This window comes from Canis aureus, chromosome 17, assembly GCF_053574225.1.
Source record: "Canis aureus isolate CA01 chromosome 17, VMU_Caureus_v.1.0, whole genome shotgun sequence".
In the NCBI taxonomy this organism is placed as follows: Eukaryota; Metazoa; Chordata; class Mammalia; order Carnivora; family Canidae; genus Canis; species Canis aureus.
In genome coordinates, this window is record NC_135627.1 from 27,833,836 (window position 1) to 27,857,483 (window position 23,648).

The window sequence follows — 23,648 nt, forward strand, 5'->3', positions numbered from 1 at the left end:
ATAAACATTTGAGATGGAAAGCATTCAATGAACAGGGACTTCTTCCCCCTTTCTACAGTTCAAATTAGAGGTGGATATACCAATGTGACATGGGGTTTCAAAACCATCTGCTACCATTTCTCAAAAATGATCTTCAGATATCCTACACAGAATTAGTGGTTTCTATGTACCAGGTCCTAAGCCATTGTTCCTGTCTTTTCTTTCACTTCCCACGTATTTTGAGATGTGATGTATGAATATGTTTTCACAATATTAAAATGAAAGTAAATTCAATGTAACATTTATGAAGTCCTTTTAAAAAATAAATTCTACTAAACTATATTGATTGCCTAAATTATTTCCTTTTTAACCAGTTGTTGTGCATTGTAGCTCATAGCCAGAGGTTGAAAAATTGAATATAGTCTACTAAAACATCTGGCCTGAGCTTGGTTTATAAAACTCCATAGGATATTGTGTTGCTAATGTTATTAAATAGTTCAAATGCTTGAATTAGATTTTTATCAAGAAATACCAGCCAATCTGTTATTTAATCATTGCTCAATACTCTTCATAAAATTCAGAAAATAATAGTTATATACATTAATTTCTATTCAGATTAACCACATTCTTCCTTTGTTAAACAGAAATTTGAAGCTCTACATTCTTTATGTTTTATTCTGCATGAGTAACATAAACCACAATCTAGGAATTAGGAACTATTGAAATTGGATTAAATTGTTCTTGGTTCTAATTACATTGATTACAGAAAAATAATATGCATGGGCTCCTGAAAGAATATCCTATTCAATGACAGACATATAAATAGCAATGGTATAATTGGTTCACAACATCCTGTGATATCAAAAGATTTCATCTTAAACTTCAAAGAACCATGCTTTCTTTTGTAATTCCAGAACTGTCTGTGATTACTTTCTTTGAGCAGTTGGTGTTTATTAGCAAGGAAGTGAAGTTAGATTGACATCACATGCCTTCCTATTCAAAATGTGGTCTCTGGACCAGCTGCACGGACATGACCTGGGAGGCTGTTAGAAATAGAGAAACTCAAGCTACACCCCCAGATATAATGAATCACAATCTAAAAGATCCTCATGTAATTTACAATCACATAGCATTTGAGAAACACAGCTCTAAATGCTAGTTTGTTTGTTTGTTTTTCCTATGGAAGGTATATCTAATTTGTGAAATCAGAGGTGGATAATGATGATGTTACATGCTTTACACCAGTTAGACCATGGGCTTTCTTCACTGGCTTGCACAACTGAGAAACAAGCACACTGGGCATCTGTGCAACAACTATTCCCAACTTCCTCCCTTCCAACTTTATTTCTATCTCTTTGGACAGGGCCAATATCTTGCTAAACAACAAGAATCCCCCGGTTCCATGGAGTGAACCAGAACTATCTTAAACCAATTACATTTTTTCCTTTTTTATACTTGAAACTGGTTTAAGCTTGGGCAGTGACAATATTCTAAGCAGATTTATATTAATCTTACATTGTGTGAATCCTATAGAACAGATCTGTACAGAGGTAGAGTTCAAAGTAATTATACACCACAAGAAATCAGCAAAGACTAAAAAGATAGTGTGTCAGGATTTTTTAGGGGGAGAAATAAAATTCAACTATGAAGTAGTCATAAGTTTTTCTCTATTTTTAATGTGTATTGCTATTCTTTTCTCTTTTATTTAAGAGTGCTTCCTGCTAATGATCCTATTGCCCATAGACAAAAAAAGTGCTCTGAGGAAATCAGTGTCAATTATGATCAATTATGTTGGAAAAAACATGTCTTCTCTCATGTGAACTTTTGTGTTTTGGAAACTTTACTGAGATCCGGAGTTGGCTAAATGAGTAATGTTGACCTTAAATTTAAGGAAGTCGGAAGGCTCTGTATTTGACAAGGGATCTCAGAGAAGTCATAGAGGTGAAACCATGCTGCTTTTTAATGGACGTGGGGAAAAGATAGCACCAACTTGCTCAAGGCATCTCCTTTCCCTACTGACATAACCTCAGGAAATGGTTCTACCAATCGTTCTACCTCTGCAACTTTCTAGCTACAACACCTGGAAACCTTGGGCTTTCAATCTCCAAAGGAAAGATCTTTCTCAAAATTAGACCCCTAAATACCAAATAAGCACTCATGGTTTTAGTAAGGAAAAACAACACAGTATATTTTAAAGTTGGACATTAATTTTCACTTGGTCCCAGAGAAAATAATGTATTATATTGGAAGATTTATTTTTTTTTTAATTTGGAAAAGTTTCTAATCTGAGAGAACTAGTGGTTATTTTGTGAAGAAATTAAAATCAGAAAGTTTAAGTAGTTTTCCCAAAGTTGCACCTACTTAGTGCCAAAATCATGACTAGACCTCATATCTTAGTCTTACGCTTTCCCCTGCCTCTTACTTTCACAATTATCAATATCTCCAATAAATCATGTAATGGTTCCTAGCATATTATTCCTTGTGTATTAGTTATATGAAAACGTCTGCTTAATTTCAGAGTCTGGACATATGTAAAGAAATAAACCACACTGATATCCTATGGTTGCTTTTTAATGACAGTACAGGAAACATCGTATTTCTAATTGTGTACCTTATTGTTTACTAAGGAAGTTTATTACCAAAGGTTTTGATTGGTGATAGAGTAAATGTAGTGATTATGTGTGTTCCTTCTATTCACTATGAAAAATATGGAGTCATTCATAGATTTTTGAAAGAACTATACTTTCCAGAACTGTAATGACATAAAATTATGAAAAATCATAATTATTGACCAATTTACTATCAGTAAAATTTAATCTATTTTTATATCTGGAAATTATATGTAATCTCTAGCTTATATTATTATTTGTCCATCTTTTTCATAGCTGAATGGCTTTTAATTGCTACCATAACTGATAATTTACTTGTATGATTTCAGAATGTCAAATTATAATAGTATTTTTGATCTCTGTTTATTGTCATCTTAGTATTAACTTCAATAATCTTATTAGTGTTAATCCTATGTTAAGTTCATTTCTTATAAATTTTTATATGTGCAGTTTTCTGTCATTGTTATATGGGTGATACCTTTGTAATTACTGGCACTTATCAGCTAACATTTCAGGAAGTCAGCTTATCTGTAGATTTCTTTTTACTCCAATATGCAATATTGTAATTATAAAATATTTTAGCTCAGGGAAACTCTAGGCCCACACTATCTCATTGTAGGCATCGTCCCATCTCTAACAATCTGATAGTTTATTATCCATAATCAGGTGGATTTTAGGTTCCATTTCACTCAAATGATAGAAAAGTACTTGTTTATATGAAGTTAAAGTTTTCTCATCATAACTTCAGTGCATTGGATGAAATTGTTTTGGCCCTTTGAAGTAACAGAAAAAGTCTATAATCTTTCAGGGAGATAGTGGTTTTTGTTTATTTTTAATATTAAGCATTAGTTATCATATTGCATTTTCTCTTTTTCAGCCCCTGAAATGATGGTGATGACAATAATATCTGGTATTTACAGAGCACATAGCATGGACAGGAATGATCAAGAGTCTTTGATGTGCATTAGCATATTTAATTCCCCCTATAGACCCATTCAGAGGATACTAGTCTCCCCACTTACCATATGGGTACACTGAGGCTCAGAGTAATTGCATCACTTTCTAGAAATCTTATTAGCTACAAAACGGCATGCAAGAAGCAAACTTAGTTTTCTCTGACATCGAGCTATGTTTGCCCCACCATATACTCTGCCTTTTTTTGTATCCTGTTTCTTTATTCATTCTTTTTATGATAGGATTCTCAAACCCATCACCAAAGTCTTTCACTCTCAATGTTTTTACTTGATGAATTTTTTCTTAGTGCTACTGTGTAATCCATTTATTTATTATATCATGTTGCTATTTTAGTAAAGAATTCCATTTCCGTTTTGTAAAACTGTGTAAAACTTTCAGCTTTCCACACCAAGTTGCTATTGCAGAATATGATTTGCTGAATCTTGTTCCTCTAAATAGCTAAAAATTTCAGTTATTCTTTTCTGTTGTACAAGTTTAAGTACTTCCCAGTAAGTACTCTCATCCTCCTCCAAATGCCAATCGGTTACTGTGGAAACATAAATGTAAGCTAGAAAGTGATCAGGCCACTAATTGATACAGACAGTCAATTAGAGCTTCAAAGGAGCTGGCTCAGTGTTTTACACATGGAGAACATGGGAGAAAGATTATAGTTTGTTATGGCGTAATCTCTGTTGCTTCATTGTGGACTGGAGCTATACATGCTTCTGTATGGTTTCTACAGAAACTAAGCAAGTTTCTCACTGTTTGCTAATGGGTTGGTAGCATTATGGGAAACAATGATATTGTGTGATTTGAACCCATTAGTTTTCCCTTTCTAAAGTTCCAGACTGAACCAATTCCGACTCTGTTCAGGTCAAAAGTCTTCTTAATCTCTGTGTTATGCTGATCAAACCTCAAACTGTCGGGTCAAATTATTTCCATTGGGCCAGTTCTATTTGTGATTAATTAAAATTTCTTCTTGATTGCATACAGTTCTTTTAAATGTATAATCCCTTTATTGTGTAGCGAATTGAGAATATGGTCCTAATTTAAAAACAAATACTCATGTGGGCCTCTCAGTATGATGTAAGCCACCAATTTCAGTAAAGTGAAGAAAGAAAAATAAAACATTTTATTATTTTTGCATGAGTATATGAGTGCAATAACCAAGAGAAAATTATACCTGACTTGCCTATCGTCGGCAATTACAAGAACTGATTAAACGGAAAAAATGCTTTATATAAATAAAACGTATATGCAGAAAGCCTTGATTCTGCATTTTTACCTAGCAGTATCTTAGTTTTTGAAAAAAATAATCGTGGGAACTTAAAGCTGACAAACCTCCTCATTAGACTATAGGAATTTGAAAATTCAGTTAAATTTTCCTTACAGTATAATACAAATGAAGAATTGGTCTAAAGTTTCATTCTGTGTGTGTCTGTGTGTCTGTGTGTGTGTGTAATTATGAGGGAGTTAACTATATGATCGTTTATGTTATGTCTATTATAAGAGACAGGCTCTTTTTCATTCGTTTTCTACCGAATTGTGCTTCTACTCGTTTGTGCGAGTCAAAGCCATGTACACAAATGTATTATCAAAAAAGCTGTTAACACCTTTTCCAAAAATATAGTCGATTTTCTCATCGTCAATGGCTTTCCCAAAGACATGAATATAAAGTAGAGCAGGTGACCACAGCAGTGTTGAGAGCTAGAGTATTGCTGAAAACAGCAAAGCCGGCAATGGGCCACGTTTCAGGCACCTTGGAGTCCACGTGGTAACGGGCAGAGAGGAAAGAAATGAAAAGGGGGAAGAGAAAAGAAGCAGGAAGAGGTGGGCAAGAGATTCTCAGAGAGAGACTAGCAGACAAAGGAATATAGGAAATCCTCAAGGCAGGCAGGAGACAAGGAGAGATCCTGAAAGGCGGACAAACTCTAAGATGAGAGAGAAAGGAGGGTTCTGCGAGGCTAACTATTAGCCAAGCACCTGCGGGTGTGGCCCAAGGGCCAGAGCAGAGGTCATGGGCTCGTTGGCAGGTGCCCAGCCCCTGGCTTCTGCAAAGGCTTGGTCACTGGTCTGAGTTGAGACTAAGGGGAATAGGGTATATGAAAGGAATGCAAAGTGCATTTGCAGTAAGACGTAGCATAGAAAATAGTCTGGCATTTAAATTAAATGTCAGGTAGCTTCTAACTGAGCTTCTAACCTGAGTGGTGTGGAAGCCAACAAGTGAAGGAGCCTTGTTTACTCAAAGAAGTGAGTAAAGAAGAATCTATTTAAAATCTTTGTCTTGAAACCATGGCTCCTAATGTACAATATACTATGTAAGAAATGGGAGGCAGTATTGCTTGGTTATGACATTTATTCATAATGGAGCCAAAGAGCCAAGCTCTCTGGCACTTGTTCACGGAAGTTACTTAACTTCTCTGTGCTTTCATAGCCTCATCTGTAAAACGTGTATGCAGTAGTACCTACCTCCCAGGATTATTAAGATGATTGGATGAGTTAATATGTGTAAACCATTTAGAGAAGAGTATGTCACACAGTATCCTACAAATTCTTACTCAATTAAACTAAATTATAAAATTATATCTTGCATAGAATTAACTTCCTCTCATTTCTCTATCCTTTACACATCTGGGCAAACAAATCAATTTCCTTCCTTGTGTTTCCTTCTGCCTTTCAAATTCTTATGCAAGGGGACTTCCTGGCTACACTGCATGACATTCCACCCTACTCTTCCTTAAAAGGGAAAATCCTTAAGCAGAAAAACTTTCCAAAACAAAGTCTTAGGTAATCACCCTGCACTGCAGACTTCAGCCTGATATCAGACTAAAGACACTTTAAAATAATGGCATTCCTTCTTCCAAATATGAGCTCTTCTATGCTATTTTCTTGCTCTTGTCCACTTTCTAATGCATTTGAGTAGTTTGTAAAGGCAAATATTTTGTCTAGAGTTTATAGTTATTATATCAGTAGAAGATTGATCCACTAGGAACTCATGGAACCTCAATTGGAAGCAGAGCTTCTACATTCTATTCTGATAAGATAAGGTAAAAAAGATAGGAATGGACCTCTCTTTTTTCATGTGAAGCCTTTCCTTCAAATCTCTGGTAACCCTTTATTGTCAAATATATGCAAGAAATAGGTGTCAAAGCTAGGCATAAATTCTAAGTGCATGGAAATGTCAGAGGGCTAGAAAGTAATATGAACTTTACTTTGGAAGATTACAAACATCAGAATATGAATGTATTTCCTCTTGAGCATTAAGTTTCTTCAGAGGAGGATCATTTAGCTGCCTGTCTGAGATATTGCTTAGCTACCAGCAAACTTGACATTGGTATGTTTTAATGTGCAGGTATGTTTTTATTTTCACTTGAACTTTTATGTCTGCCTTTCTCTGGATCTGAAGAAAGTAAGTTTGAAGGATTATGAATGAAGTTTCCCTAGAAAAGACACATGGTCTTTCCTAAGGAAGGAGTGGTAGCAATCTCAGTGCATGTGGCAAAAGTGTGAGGTGGAAGGTTGAACTGTTTCTAATAAAAACTTTTCAACAATTCACCTGTTTCTAGGCCTTCCCTCTAACCTTATATTCCAAAGCCCATTATGTTTATTATTTTATTTTCTATGGTTTTGAAGTGAATTAACCACTGGTTTGATTCTCTTTCTGTAAACATTTAATTCTGACCCTCTTTCACTTTGCTGAATCATTTGCTATTTCCATCTCTGAATTCCATTTTCATAAATTTGGGGGATATTACACATTTTTGACAAATTAGAACAAAAACATCATTTGTGGTTCTTTCTTATTCTCCTTTTTTGCAAGGGTGAGTTTTGAAAGAAGAGGATGAATATGTTTTCAACTCTTTTATTAAAGTTGGAAATATCCTGCTGGCATCCTCTTAGTTAACAATGTAGAACTGAAGTACGACTTTAAAAAATTAAATGAATGAAATCCTAGCATATCATCATTAACAATTTTTTTAAATTAATTCAAATATTGCCATCATGAACATGTTACTATAAGCAGTATTTATATACTATACTTTCTGACCCAGGAACATTTAAGCATATTTCACAATATTTAAGTATATTTTACAAACATATACTGTTTATGATTTCAGAAAAATGTAATTTTAATTGGAAAGAACAGAAATTCTGGACTGCAAAGCAATATACAGGCAAACTCCAACTTAGGATTATTCAACTTAAAATTTTTCAACTTTACAATGATGTGAAAGCAAAACACATTCAGTAGAATTCATGCCTTGAATTTTTAACTTGGATCTTTTCCCCAACTAGCGATTGGTGTTATGATCCTCTCTCATGGTACTGGCAGCTGCAGTTCTCAGTCAGGCACACATTCACAAGGGTAAACAACCAGTAAATACACTTGCAATGGTTCTGTACCCATACAACCATTCTGTTTTTCATGTTCAGCACACTATTTAATAAACTGCACAAGATATTCAACATTGTTTTATAAAATAGGCTTTGTGCTAAATAATGCTGCCCAACTGTAGGCTAGTGTAAGCAATCTGAGAACACTTAAAGTAGGCTAGGCTAAGCTATGATGTTGCTTAAGTCAGATATATTGAATGCATTTTCAACTTATATATTTTTTTATTTAATATAGTTGATGACTTACGATATTTTCAATTTATGATTATGATGGGTTTATTGGGACCTAAAACCCCATTGCAAGTCAAGAAAAATTTGTATAATCTTTTTGACAAGAGGAAAGATGATATAAAATTTTACCTCTTAGAAATGCTTATTTCATACTTAAAAGAAAAAAATGAGAAATCTGTACTTGTTTTCAATCATTGCCAACTTAAAAAATAAGGAACTATATATTGAAAAATCCTGATTTTTATCTTGCTTGAAAAATCAGATATGTCACACTGGCTCCTTATTTACAGATGGCAACATCTATAGGCATTGAGTAAATGGTGTCACCTTTAGCCAGGACATGTGCTTTTCATTTCACCATGGTCTCCGCCTTTTCCTATAGATTCCTGGAACACAGCCCACCTTAGACGTTATATTATTTGCCTACTCCTTACAGGGTAAAAACAACATCCTAAAGCTAATCTGTTTTATATTGAACTTTGCACTTGGCATAGATTTTCCCAAGAATAAATGAATTAGCAAACACTGAAATATAATTGTATTACTGCAGCAACTATTATGTTAGCAGTTTTCAAAATACTGTGGACAGATAATGAGTGTTCTTTAAACCTTTTCAAGACTATTTACTAGTACATTTTAGAGGTTTAATATTTGCATTACAAAAATAATTGTACTTTTCTTTCTGGTGTGAATAAATACATATTTTAGAAAAACTCTTCCCAACAATTTCCTCTAGCCTGTAAAGGTGTCATTAGTTTTAAACAATATCCCAAAATTATATTTTTCCAGCATCCTTAAGCTGCTCTGCATCCATTAGTGGTAAGAAATTTATGAAGCCAACCTATACAGGAAATGTACTAATGAATTGTTTTTTCATTAAATCTTTCATATTTTCATACACAACCAGATTTGTCCTTTATCTCTTTCAGGCTGAGCCATGTGCCAAAATGCCCTTTATTTACTCTTATCTCCTACTCTGAGCTGAATGCCTCAATTAGAAGAGTCAGCTAATTTTTTAAAGCTAATATTATATATGATGCTGAAGATCCAAGTAATTTATTTTTTGTTCTTATTGACATTATGGAGTTATGAAATATTGAAACCTCTTTAGTTCTTGGAACCTCATCCTATGCAGCACAAGAAGACCATCCCCAAATAAGCCATGTGCCCTGATTTCTCCCTCCATGGAGGACCTGTCTCTCAACAACACCTATCTGCTCTCCTATGCTTACTTCCATTTTAAATAGCTTTCATCTATATGTTCAGTCTTTTCATGTTCACATCTCCTCCTTGCCTAAATCAAAACCTCACTTCCCTTATAAAATGTTAAAACCTTGTTCAACATGCATCCTTCTCAAGTGGACTCTGTTCATTCTTATCTACTCTACCTGACACAGGGTTCAAACTCCTGGTATTAAACATGCTTAGTTTTCAATTTTCACATTTGTTATTTCCACTTATTGATTTTCTCTCCTTATGCAGTGCCCTTTTTGAGGCTTCTGAAGTCTTGTATTCAACAACATACCACTCATGATAAAAAGATTAATTTTACCAAATTTTTACCAAACTATAGAACTAAAAAATCATACTACAAGGTTATTATTAAATAGGATACATTTTTCAACAGTGACACTATTACCATTTGAACTGAATAATTTTTTGATGTAGAGCTGTTCTGTGCATCATAGGAGAGTTAGCAGCATCCCAGCCCCTAACCATGATGCCAGCGGCATCTCTCCACACACAATATTAGTGACAACCAACGATGTCTCCAGACATTGCTAAATGTCTCCTGAGTAGAAAACTTGCCCCTGCTAAAGAAATACTGGCATAAAGGAAATGAATTTTAAAAATCCAATTCTCTCCATCATGGGACTTATAAACGTGACTGACATTAATTCAGTGTGCAGCTGCCGAGAGGAAGGACAAGAAAATATTAAATAGGAAAACCTAAATGTTCAAGCCTAGAAATTAGTCACAGAAAAATTTGTAAAATAATAGATGCAATAAAAATTTCTAGAAATCTCTATTCTGGTCAATATGTCTGAAACTGAAGAATAAATTAGTTTCATAATTATATATATTTATTTAATTTATACTTGGCATTACATATGGATTTGATTTGGTTATTATCATTTGTTTTAGATACTGCAATAGAAAAAGAAGCAAGAAAAAAGCAGAGAACTATTTAAATGGCTTCAAATGTAATGGATTTAAAGAGGAATAAGTGCATTCAAATTGCAAAAAATAGATTTAAAATGTCATAAGTGTCTATAATTACATCATTTTCTTTTCTTGATATGCCACTTATACTAAAAAAAACAGCTATTTATAACAATCTACTTATTTCATGAAAAATAACACTCAAAAAATCAAGATTGAATCCTAATTGAATATAGTTTAATGGCACGTACAAAGATGCCAAGAACCATAATTATCAGTTGATGAAGATGAATAGTGATGTCAAAGTAGCTAAATTTGCATTGAAACCATAGACTTTTCTTGTAATTTTTTTTTTGAAGAAGTAATAACTACTATACTTGAACTAGAAGTCTTACCATAAAGTTTGAATTCCGGCCTGTCCAAATCAATTTCTCAAATATATTCATAGTGTACAAAGCATGTTAGAACTACTTTAGAAATCAGATATTCTGAAGTGCATTAATAATGCCAACTCAGTCTGCAGCTGTTGCACCTGAGGGCTGTGACTAACTCTTCTCCCCTCCCTTGGCTTTGAGTGTTTTGTGTAGAAAACGTATTCTCTCCTTGTCATGCTGGTGTCCACAGGATGACAAAATATCAAGAAAACCGATTCTTTAAAAAGTTATAACCATAACCATTTACTTTTCATTTCAAATATAAACATGGTGAAAATGAACAATTTATGTACTAAATTTATACTTTGATTTACATAGAACCAAATACTTGAGTATCCCATTCACTTCAAAATTATAATATAAAGACAGCTTAAATGATGCCGAAGAAACTGGCCAAACACTCTAGTTTTGTTACACTCATTCAGTAAAGTATCAGGAAGTTGTTTTGTTAAATCAATAGACTAATCCTATGTAACTTTGAATTTAGTTTTATTCTTAATTTACCATAACTGGCAGACTGGCCTAATATTTAAGTGATATTTCAAAAGATAAATGGATCTTTTAAAAAATGGACTTGTCCTTAATTTTAGAAACTAATAGAAGTGATTCAGCTGTGGAACTATTCCTGATAGACAAACAATTATGCAGTGAATTCCCATTTATAATAAATTTTTTTATTTATCTGAAATTTTAACTTTTGACCACATAAATAAATGAGTTAAATTCTTCTAGCCAAAAGTCTTCAGCTCAAAAAGAAAATGCTGCATGGTAGTTTAGAACTTAAACTTTGAGTTAAATCTCTGTCAGGATGGATCTTGTTTCCACCAAGTATACTAGCTGTGCACACTTAGCCAACTTCCATAGCTCAATATTCTCACCTGAAAGATGACCAACATCTTGGGCCACTGAGAAAATTAAAATGAGAATTTTTTTAAATCTTTTTTTTTTAATATTTTTTTTAATTTTTATTTATTTATGATAGCCACAGAGAGAGAGAGAGAGGCGCAGAGACACAGGCAGAGGGAGAAGCAGGCTCCATGCACCGGGAGCCCGACGTGGGATTCGATCCCGGGTCTCCAGGATCGCGCCCTGGGCCAAAGGCAGGCGCCAAACCACTGCGCCACCCAGGGATCCCTAAAATGAGAATTTTTTTAAATGCTCAGCACAGTGCCCAGAGTAAACGATCAACAATTATTTATATTACTATTGCAAATAACTATTTTTACAAAAATTAATTCTAGTTTGTGGGGCCAATTAGCTCAGTCAGTTAAGGATACAATTCTTCGTTTTTGCTCAGGTCAGAATTTCAGGGTCCTGAGATTGAGCCCCACATGGGTTCCAAGCTCAGCACTGAGTCTATGTCTCTCCTTCTCTCACTCCCTCTGCCCCTCACCACCCACCCCAATTGTGTGTGGGCTCTCTCTCTCCCATAAATAAATAAATAAATAAATAAATAAATAAACAAACAAACAAATAAATAAATAAATACTTAAAAATTAATTCTACTTGGATATTTTATGAAAACATAAATTGCCCTGTGTGCTTTAGGTAACAACAGTATTAAGTTACATGCCCCCTTTTTTTTGTTTTCTTTTGCTTTGTTTCAGTAGGTGATGAAAGAAATACTCTAATGACAGTGTTGCTGATGGGAAGAAGCTTATCATTCCATAGGGTCTTCAGGGTGCCATTCTGTTCAAAACTGAACACTTCTAGGGATTGTGCTATGAACCTTACAAGGTCAAGAGAGTTAATTTTGAATATGTGCCTTTATTTTTTTCATTCCATAATCATCTTTTTTCTATGCCCACTGGTTCAGGATCCTGATTTTCTACTGGTTCCTTATCTAAGAATTTGAGGACATTCAGATATTTGGAAGGGTGACAGAGTATATTAGTCATCCATGTAAGTTCATCTGCAGTTTGCATCTTTAAGAGGTATGTCTTTCTGACTCAAAAAATGACTAAATAAACACTAAAATAAGTTAGGATCTATTTTGAGTAATACTAATCTATTGACTTTATTTATCAACTGGTACTATGGCTACCTTCCCAACTATTCTAGTCTCTGTCTTATCAAAAATGAGTATCTAGGCTTTTACTTTTTTTTCTTTTTTTTTTTAAAGGTTTTATTTATTTATTTATTTATTTATTTATTTATTTATTTATTTATTTGAGAGGGAGAACATGAAATGGGGAGGGGTAGAGGGAGTAGAAGAGGAAAAGAATCCCAAGCAGACTCTAGGCTGAACAAGGAGCCCAATGCAAGAATCAATATTAGAACCCTGAGATCAGGGATCCCTGGGTGGCGCAGCGGTTTGGCGCCTGCCTTTGGCCCAGGGCGTGATCCTGGAGACCCGAGATCGAATCCCACATCGGGCTCCCGGTGCATTGAGCATGCTTCTCCCTCTGCTATGTCTCTGCTTCTTTCTCTCTCTCTCTGTGTGACTATCATAAATAAAAATTAAAAAAAAAAAAAAAACAACCCTGAGATCATTACCTAAATCAAAACTGAGTTGGACACTTAACTGACTGAGTCACTTAGGTGTCCCTAGGCCTTTTTTATCCCATAAAACTCACCAAACTAAAAATTCACCAAACTGTAGCATAGCTAAGTCTCTCATTCTTCACAGAGACCAATGAAAGCATTTCTCTACTTCCCGTCCCAATACCCAGGATGGTTTTGTAGTATTCATGTGTTAACATCACTTTTATCTCCTGTGCTTACTGAATTTATGTTAAAATTACTCATTTTAGGGAGACCTGGGTGGCTCAGCAGTTGAGTGTTGCCTTTGGCCCAGGGTCTGATCCTGGAGTCCTGGGATTGAGTCCCATGTCGGGGTCCCTGCATGGAGCCTGCTTCTCCCTCTGCCTGTGTCTCTGCCTCCCTCTTTCTCTCTCTCTCTCTCTCTCTCTCTGTGTGGGTGTGTGTGTGTGTCTCTCATGAATAAATAAATAAAATCTTTTTAAAAAATCATTCATTCTATGTGAATTTCCTCTGCCTGATCCTATAGCAAAATTTAGAGTAATTATATAATTAATTTAAATAATTTATATTAAAAGAAATGCATATTAATAGATCACCCATAAAATATCATTTACTTATTTATAAATACATGGAATAAATGGGAAAGAAACAAGTTACAAGGCCCTGGGTTTGGAAGAAAGTCTAAACAAAAATAAAGTAGAATAACACATTTATTTTCTTGTCATGTGGGCTTGTTGATGAACCCAACTTTATAACAAGACTCAAAAGAAAATGATATTTTAGAAATAAATACTGTACAAATTCAAGTGTTTTTAAATAGATGAATTATTAAAGATGTGCATCCTCAATTTAAGGAATTCTTTTAAAATGTTCTTTCCATCCCCCCACCCTCCCACCTCTGCCCAATGTTCCATGAAATTTAATACACAAATATAGGTGCATCCTAAAGTATCAAAATTTTATTTTCATATGTTGGGAGATTTAATCCACACCTCTCTTAAGAAATTTAGTACTTGTTTGTTTCTAAGGCTGAGTGCATTTTGGAATAACTTTGTGTTAGCTACAAATAACAATCTTTTCAAGCCCTAGCAACCAGGCTAAGCTTTAGCAAAAGCCTTTGAAGAGTTTCTTTCACTGCCTTTGCCCCTCCTCCTTCTACGTGTACCCATGTACCCTACTATCCCAATTTAAAAGAGAGAGGGAGAGAAAGGAAGGAAGGAAGGAAGAAAGGAAAAAGGGAGGGAGAAGAAAGGGAAGGGAGGAATATAGGTAGGGAGGGAACGAGGAAGAAAAATTTGTTTAACATGAGGTTGTACAATTTTTCATAGTTTAAAAGTATATGAAAGCCAAATGTACACTTATTCACATTAAATGTACACTTAATGTTCAATTTTGGGGATATAATCCTTCAGCAAACAACAGGTTTATTGATTATAAAGATTCCAGTAGAGCTTTTCTTTTTTTCCCCAATGTGTGCTGTTTTTGTGAAGAAAAAAAAAAGAAAGTGATTTGGAAATGAGCCACCTTTATTTTAAGTTCCCCAGTCAACATGTTGCCACAGCAACCAAAGTTGCTATCTGGGAAAAGACAGATGTCTTTGCTTCAATCAGGATGCAAGCTTACAGAAGGAAAAAAAAAAAAAAAAGCAATGAAAATTCATCATTTCATTATTCAAAATGTGAATTGCACTCAGTTGGCTAAGAGCCATAGTTCTTATCCACAGTATCTTTCAACATATATGCAAGTCCCTCAATATTGCAATACTTTATTTCCATTAATTAAATAATTACATCCAACACTGTCTCCTGATTCAGTTGAATTCATTCATTGCCAAAAACATTCATTATTCAATTTAAAGTAGTTCATATCATTATGCAGTATATTGACAAAGAGGATGTTTAATTTTACTTAATAGTGGTTGTATCCAGAAAAGAAAAGGTGAGGACTATGAAAAAAACAAAAACAAAAACAAAAACAAAAAGCAGAGGGAAAGGACCAGAAAGCCATCTACAGTCTTAGTTAAATATGGTTGTTTGGCTCTATATGCTTATTCCTTCTCACCTCTGAAGCTTCTCTAAAATGAAGAAAAAGCAATTTATGAATGTTTAAACTGACAAAGACTAAAAGAAGAGACAACTGTAGACAAGATATTGCAAGTTTTTGAAGATGGAAAATAGAATAGTAAGTGAAGTAATAGAACAGAATAAGTTTCATTGAAACTCTCTGAACAGGAGGATATTAAAGAACAGTGAACAAATTTAGATAGAATTACAAATAGCTTGAGTTTCAAGGTTTGTAAGAGGCAAATTGTTAAGGTAGAAAATCAAGAGCTTGGTTTTAAAAATCTGCTGCAAGAAAAGTTGGGCTTTTAGCTTTTCTCCTCTGTGTGTTCATAGGGTTGAGGATAAGATCTTTCACTCCTGAGACTAAGATCCCAGACAGATTGAGTTGGGAGGGAGGGGTGGCCCAGATCTTAAAGTAGGAAAGTCAATAAAAAGTTTATATATTAAATACTGCACACTACAATTTCATTCAGTTTGGTATTCACATTTTTTTAATTGATAGGCTTTATTTTTCAGAACAGTTTTTAGGTATACCAAAAGCTTGTACAAGTATGCAGAGTTCCCATATGGCTCCCTCCTTCCTAAACTCTCTTTTATTAGCATCTTGCTTTAGGGTGGATGGTACTTTTGTTACAATTGATGAACCAACATTAATACGTTATTATTAACCAAAAGCCAGAGTTTACATTTTCTTATTCTTTGTGTTGAACTGCTCTACAGGTTTTGACAAATGCATAATGTCATTCAGGAAAAAAGTAATTCAGAGTAGTTTCACTGCCCTAAAAATTCTCAATGTTTTGTCTATTCATCCCTCTTTCCATTCCATCTGAACTTCTGCCAACCCCTGACCTACTTCCTGTCTCTATAGTATATCACTTTATCCAGAATGTCATAAAGTTGGAATTGGAGTGTATGAACCTTTCACAAAGGTTTTGTTCACTTAACAATATGTACTGTGAAGGTCTAGCTAACAAGGTAAAGTGAAAATATGCATTGGTACTGGAAGATTTTAAGGAAGATAATATTACATTTTGGATACTGATTTAAGCCAACAGTATCTCATACAGATGCTTGTGTCCTAGGGGCAGATGCCCAAAACGAATCAGGAACAGAGGCTTTATTAATCCCATCATTGTATTTATCACTTACATATGTCTCAGCTACCCCTTCTAATTATTTAGATCTTCTCTATAGTAAAGAAAATTAATGCTACTGATTCAATATCAGAATAAATATATTTTCCAGTTATTCGAATATATTTTCTCATCTGGTTCCCACAAAGTGCATTATCCATGAGACAGTCTCAGATAGGAGCATATTCCATTACCTGGATTAGAGAAGCAGCTCAAGTGAACCTAAGGGTTGGATCTGGTTGGTAAGCCTCATGTTCCTAACAGTGAATTAAACAGTACCAATGTTCAACTCAACATAGCAGAACATAATTCTTGGAAATATTTTTTGGATGACTATTTTCTTCACATAAAAAAGACAATTATTTTTTCCCAGAATATTTGAATATTAACTTACTTTTTCATAATTGATTATATATTACAAACTGAAGAGTTCATCACAATAATAATCACATGAATAGCCTTAAAGTCACAACACAGTAGGTCATATGCTTTTTAAATGTTGGAATTTATCTGTATTTTCATGGAAATAATTAAATTCCCATTTGGCTATATTTTATCACATATGGTACATTTAAATAGTATAGCAATATTAGTCACCTGTTTTGTATTATGCTTGTATTACTTATTATACAAAATATGTTATGTGGATCATAGCTTGTTTTGACTATTGAAAAACTCTGCTTCCCATGTTTACTGCTGTAACCTAGTAATTGCATGAGAGTTCCAGAGTCCCCCTGGGAATTTCTCATACTGACAACATATCCCAAATTGCCAGAATCTGCATTTGGATATCTGTGATTTTGCTAAAAATTATGTTGAAATCCATGTAGCCAAGCAATTATCCCTTTGGCTATTCATCCGAGGAGTCTCAGGAGATTAAGCATTTCTATTCTAGGGCTGGAATGATTTACTCTTTGAAAGAAATGTGAGGAAATAAAACACGCTCAAAATTGCCCTTAAAACTATTACTTTGAAAGGAAATGTTATCTACATAGAAGATCTTTAGTGAAACAACTAAATGCCTATTTCACATTTATAACATGTTGGGAGCCACATTATTATCTATGTAAATAAAAACTTGAAAGGCACCTCATAAGATTCTCTCAAGTTACAACATTGTCTTTTAGCAGAATCCAATGTAAACCTGTTTTGTTTTAAAGAATTTCCCCAAGAAAGACTATTCAAGAAATATCTCTTAAGGAAACAGGTCAGATAATTGTATTATCTAATCTATGGCTCTCAATCTATGTTTTGATCATTCTTAATGAAGATGAATGAGAATGATGACCAATCTCTGCACAGAGTTTGAATTGACTGGGAGATCATTATTAAGTAACTTTCTGGCTGATTTTCTGTGAATCCATCTGAAAGCATTTCCTCAAAATGCATCATGTTGGAAGTAGACATACTTTTCCTTATTCCTTGCACTACGTTCATCTAAATACCATAGCCTTATTTTCAAAACCAAACATAAAAGACTGAGAAATGGGGAAAAGAAAGCAGAACAACTAGGTGCATTGGGACTCAAAGACTGACATAATGGTGAGTTCCCTGGGTTTAGTTTTGTTTGTTTCATATCCCAGACTTGGAGTTAAAGAAGCTGGCAACCCAGAAATGCCAACAGACACACACCAAAAAAAAAAAAAAAAAAAAAAGTACACATAAAAAGTCTGCTCCCTCTAATCAAAAAACCAAGATGGGCAGCCTAGCAAGATAAACACTTTTAGACAATAAGGCTCTATTCAAACCAAACACCACAGGAAAAATGGTGGCCTAATCCCCATCTGCACCAGCAAAGGCAGAATGAAGAGCCTAAGCACCCATTCCAACTAGTAGTAATGAAGTGTCCCTCCCTCCATCTGCTGGAATGGTGTCAGAAGAGGCCTAAAGGAGAGTTAAGACTTTCACCTGCTCTTACAGGTAATGAGGCCACAAAGATCTGAAAAGACTAAAACAGCCACCATAAAACTGCTTTAACAAGCAGTTATGAACACATGTAAACCAATTTAAAAATATAAAAAAGAAATATTTCAGCAAATAGAAGAGATAAAGGAGACTGATGGAACAGAACAATATAATGATGAAATAAAAAAATGCCACGATGGGTTCAAAGACAAAATAAAGTGGGAGGATGATAGAATCAGTGAACTTGACGGTAGAACATAGAAATGAGCAAATCTGAACAATGGAAAGTAGGCTAAATAATAAAATTATTATTAATGATAATAATAGAGTTTCAGAGACTTGTGGACTAAATTGAAAGTCTAACATTTGTGTAATTAAAATCCCAGAAGAAGAGGATAAAGAGGAAGGGACTGAAATATACTCAAAGAAATATGGCAGAAAGATTTCCACACTTGACAGAAGAAATAAACCTATATAGTCACAAAATTGAATGAATCATAATAAACCCAAAGAAACCCACATCAAGATACATCCTATCCAAACTTCTATAAGTAGAGACAAAGTGAAATTTTGAAAGTAGTGAAAGAAAAATCACATGTCATCTTTAGGCAAAAAAAAAAAAAAAAAAAAAAAAAAAATTTTGAATTACACTGGATTTCTTATCAGAAGCCACGGAAGTCAGAAGGAAGTGACACATTTTTAAGACCTGAAAGAAATGACTGTTACTTGTTACACCAAGAACCCAAAATTCTATATCCAATGAAATATCTTGTCAGATACTAGCAAAAATCAAAGTACCTTCAAATAAAGAAAAACTAAGAAAAATTGCCATCCAACCTACTCTGCACATCAGAACCTAATAATCTGACTTCAAGTGCTCTCTCCAACATCCCACTTAAGCAAAATCTACCTAAACAGGGGAAAGATTTTTTACTCTTAGTGAAAAGACCCAGAAACTTTATTTATGCATCACTATAAAATTGATTGTATACATTTACTTTTTTAAAAAAGATTTTATTTATTTGATAGAGATAAAGAGAGCACAAGAAGGGGGGAGCAGGAGAGGGACAAGCAGACTCTCTGCTGAGCAGGAACTCCAACATGAGGCTCAATCCCAAGATCCTGGGCCAAAGGGAGACACTTCACTGACTGAGCCACCCAGACACAGGCACCTTTGTACACATTTATGTTTAAATGAACAATAATGTTTTTTTAATGTTGGTTTTATCACTCTTGTTTAATTATTTTAGTATTTTCTTTTTTTTTTTTTTTATTTTTTTTAAGCAGTTCTTTTTTTTTTTTTTTTTTTTTTTTTTATTTATTTATGATAGTCACAGAGAGAGAGAGAGGCAGAGACACAGGCAGAGGGAGAAGCAGGCTCCATGCACCGGGAGCCCGACGTGGGATTCGATCCCGGGTCTCCAGGATCGCGCCCTGGGCCAAAGGCAGGCGCCAAACCGCTGCGCCACCCAGGGATCCCTATTTTAGTATTTTCATGAAGTATAATTCTAAGTAATCTTTCCTAGTATAGTTACAAATAGCTAACCAGATTAGATAAATTTATTGAACTACCACAAATTACAAATTCTGAGACCCAGAGTGGACAAAACCAGTTAAACCTTAGAGAGTTTACCCCAATACTTCAGGTCAAAACACTTGCTCTAAAGATTTTACAGCTAAATACTTTTAAAAATTAAAAGTTAAATTATATATATATTGTATTATTTAATTTTGGATTTGTGGCAGTGGAATTTATTTCTTCTTTTATTTGTCTATATTTCCCCTTCTAAAACAAACATTGGAATTTTATGAAGGAAAACAAAATTAAAACATTGACAAATTTGGTGAATATGATATGCAATCCGTCCTCAGACTCAGATTCTATAGTAGATAATGTTTAATGCACAAGTAAGTTTTTGGCAATGTTTAATGTGGGTTTGGGAAATCTGTCTACAGTGTGATAATCTACTTAGGGTACTCCTCTTCTTCACGGAGACTAAATTCTTTATTCTTTAATTTTTTTTATCCTCTTCCATCTGTTATTTGTCAGCTCTTCTGATACTATTTTCTATGATAATTACATAAGCTTTGTGTTTCCTATAAGAGATTCCTAATATTTTATCTATTATCTTTCACAAACATGTCTGTGTGCACTTGTGATTGTGTACTTGTATATGTATTTGTATGAAAATATTTGTACTTGTGCAGATTTGTCTATACATATGCCTTTGTATGTGTTCTGAGTCTATGTGCATATGGTTAGGTGTATATATAGGTTTTCAAGTGTTTAAGTGTTTATATTTATCTATCCAACTATCAACCTTCAAACATTTGTCTTCACATCTATTTACCTAGTTACCTACCTATTATCTATCTATAGTCCAAATCAAGAATCATTCACACCTTATAGAATATTTCACTTAGCAAATTCAAATTATCATCTAATCAAAAACACATGCCCAACACCTGAAAGGAACTAGGGACTATGTCAGTTACTGTGATTAAACCAATAAAATGTATAGTTTCTGCCCTTAAAAAAATCTTTCTGCTCTTAAATTTTTTTTAAGAAAATTGAGATTATGGATATGCAACTAAAATGTAATTTATTTTAGTCATTTAGCCTAAATTATACAGTCCTACTAAAATTCCTCAGCATCTCATTAAATAAAAATTTAACATTTCTTAGGCTTAAACATTAGATTTAAATTATCTGATTCATATGTTCTTTCCAATGCCCACTAGCATCCCTGCATGACTCCCTCACATCTAACTTGTGTTCTAGTGGAACCAAGTACTTCACCATTTCATAAATACTCATTCCTCCTCAATTGCCTCAAAACATTGAACATGCTATTCCTTTTGGACCTACCTCTTCTCTTCCTTCCAATTTCAATGCATTTAATCTGAACCACTTCCCCAAACCAGCACAAATCCCACATAGTAATTCATACTTCATTAATAGCCTTCCTTTTGATCATACTTCTCCTGTAACAGTTCTCATAATCCGCCTAAGTCAGTCAAAAAATATATAGCTAGCATTCCCAATGACATGGCTATCACTGCATTAGGCCCTAGGGATATAGCCATCAACAAAAGAGACATTGCTCCCATCCATATTAAAGCCCAGCAGTAAAGGTGGACATTTAACAAATAATTGAAAATAAGTACATAATGAAGACAAAATAAGTAGCATAAAAGTGGATACAGAATACTATGAAAGCTTGTAGCTAACATGTTTGTGTGATTTATGTGAAAGAACATTGCTGTGGCAAATGCCTTGAGAGACCACATAACTATGGCACCTCCTGAGTGCCTTGCATAAACAGGAGGCATTCAAATAATATTTACTAAATGGATAGATATTTCTAAAAGAAAACCACTTGTTCAGTTCATACTAATAAGGAAGTGGAAAGACCGTGCAACTAAATTGCTTTTCATTCTATTTTTTAACCATGATATAGCAAGCAAATAATAATGTTGTCATACAACTTTACCATATCTTCTTGATTTCAGTTACATGAATGTTCTTAGCAGATTATACAAATAACACAGAAATCAAACTATAACTTTAGAAAATAGCCACGATTGTTCTATGACTTCAAGAATAAATATTGTATTCTAAGATAACAAAGATTTTTACTGAATAAAAAAGTTTTACAAGTGCACTTAAAGTACTATGATTATTCTAGGCATAAAACAAGTCACATTAATTAAACAAACGTCACAACCTCACATGTGCTTCACTATTCATTAGGCCGGAAAGGTCTCCGGATTCAGTCTCAACCAGATCATCCAAGAAAAAGCACCACTCCTTGGAGACATCATTAGACACTATCATTTCTGAAAATCTACTTTGATTTCAACTTAGTTATATTGTGTTTTATATTTTGTTTTAAATTTAATACAGAAAAAAATCTGATTCGAGCATCTATTTTTTTTTAAAGATGTTATACTATCACTGTCCAAATTTAATGAAAGTGATTTTTAATGTCTATTATTATGGAGCTATAGGTTCAAGCAATAATGATAATATACCAGCAGGTGGATAGAGCAGTTTAATCACCAGACTAGTAATAATTTGATTTCCCAAATCCAATATGGATATATTCATTGATAAATTAGGTGTGAAGTTAAGAGAACATGAAGCCTTATAGAATAGTTATTTTCAAGCTCTGAGTTACTGTGTGACTTCAAGCAAATGCGGGCATTCACCCCAATCTCTTCTTAGATTATTTCCATGTATTCTTTTCAACAAGTAAAACACTGGATTTGAACATTATCCAACAGATCTTATTACTTCCCCTCGAAATCTTCTTTTTCAGTATGTTAAAATTACTGAGGTGAAAAGAATTTTGATAGAAACTGAAGTATAACAGGAATTTTCGATTTCATGTAATCTAAATTGGGTACTTGAACTAATGAGGTCAAGAAATTTGTCTTTTTTTTAAAAGAAAATTTAAGAGTTTATGGTTTTGAAAAAATGATAGAGGGAAGGCATCTAATACAGAAAAGTACAAGACATATGAGGAAATATCACTACAAATCCCAATACCCATAAATTACTATGATTATCTTGCTATAAATAGCGTTTCAGGCCTATATACTCATTATGTCCATACTAAATAGAAGGATATACAACAAGAATGATAGGTGAATGGATGGCAGATATATGGATGGGTGGATAGGTGGATGGATGGATTGATACAGTTTCATAAAACCTACAAAATATTGGGGTTTGGGGTGGCTCAGGGCTTGAGCATCTGCCTTCAGCTCAGGGCGTGATCCTGGAGTCCTGGGATCCAGTTCCATATTGGGCTCCCCGCAGGAAGCCTGCTTCTCCCTTGCCTATGTCCCTGCTTCTCTCTGTGTGTCTCTCATGAACAAATAAATAAAATCTTTTTAAAAACCCTACAAAATATTATATTTGCCATTATAGTTAAAGTAAATTTTATTTAAATTTTATTGCATTTAAATTAACAGAACTGAATTAAACACAAAGAAATTTGCAAACTTTAATAAGTATTCTTTCAGCACACAAGATATCCTCAAATATTAAGAAGTTAGTCATTTTCACATTTCAATTTATACATTATTATTTCACTTATTGTTATGAAATATTAATATTTTAACCCTATTCCTTTATCTTATGAAATTTGTTAATTTTGTTCATATTTTTAGCTTATTAAGGCTTCAAATACTTATTTTTCTCTTTTTAAACCATAATTTCAACCAGTATATAATCTTGGTTCTGTTTTTTTAATGGATTCAAGGCTCACCACCAGCTCCTTTACCATACCT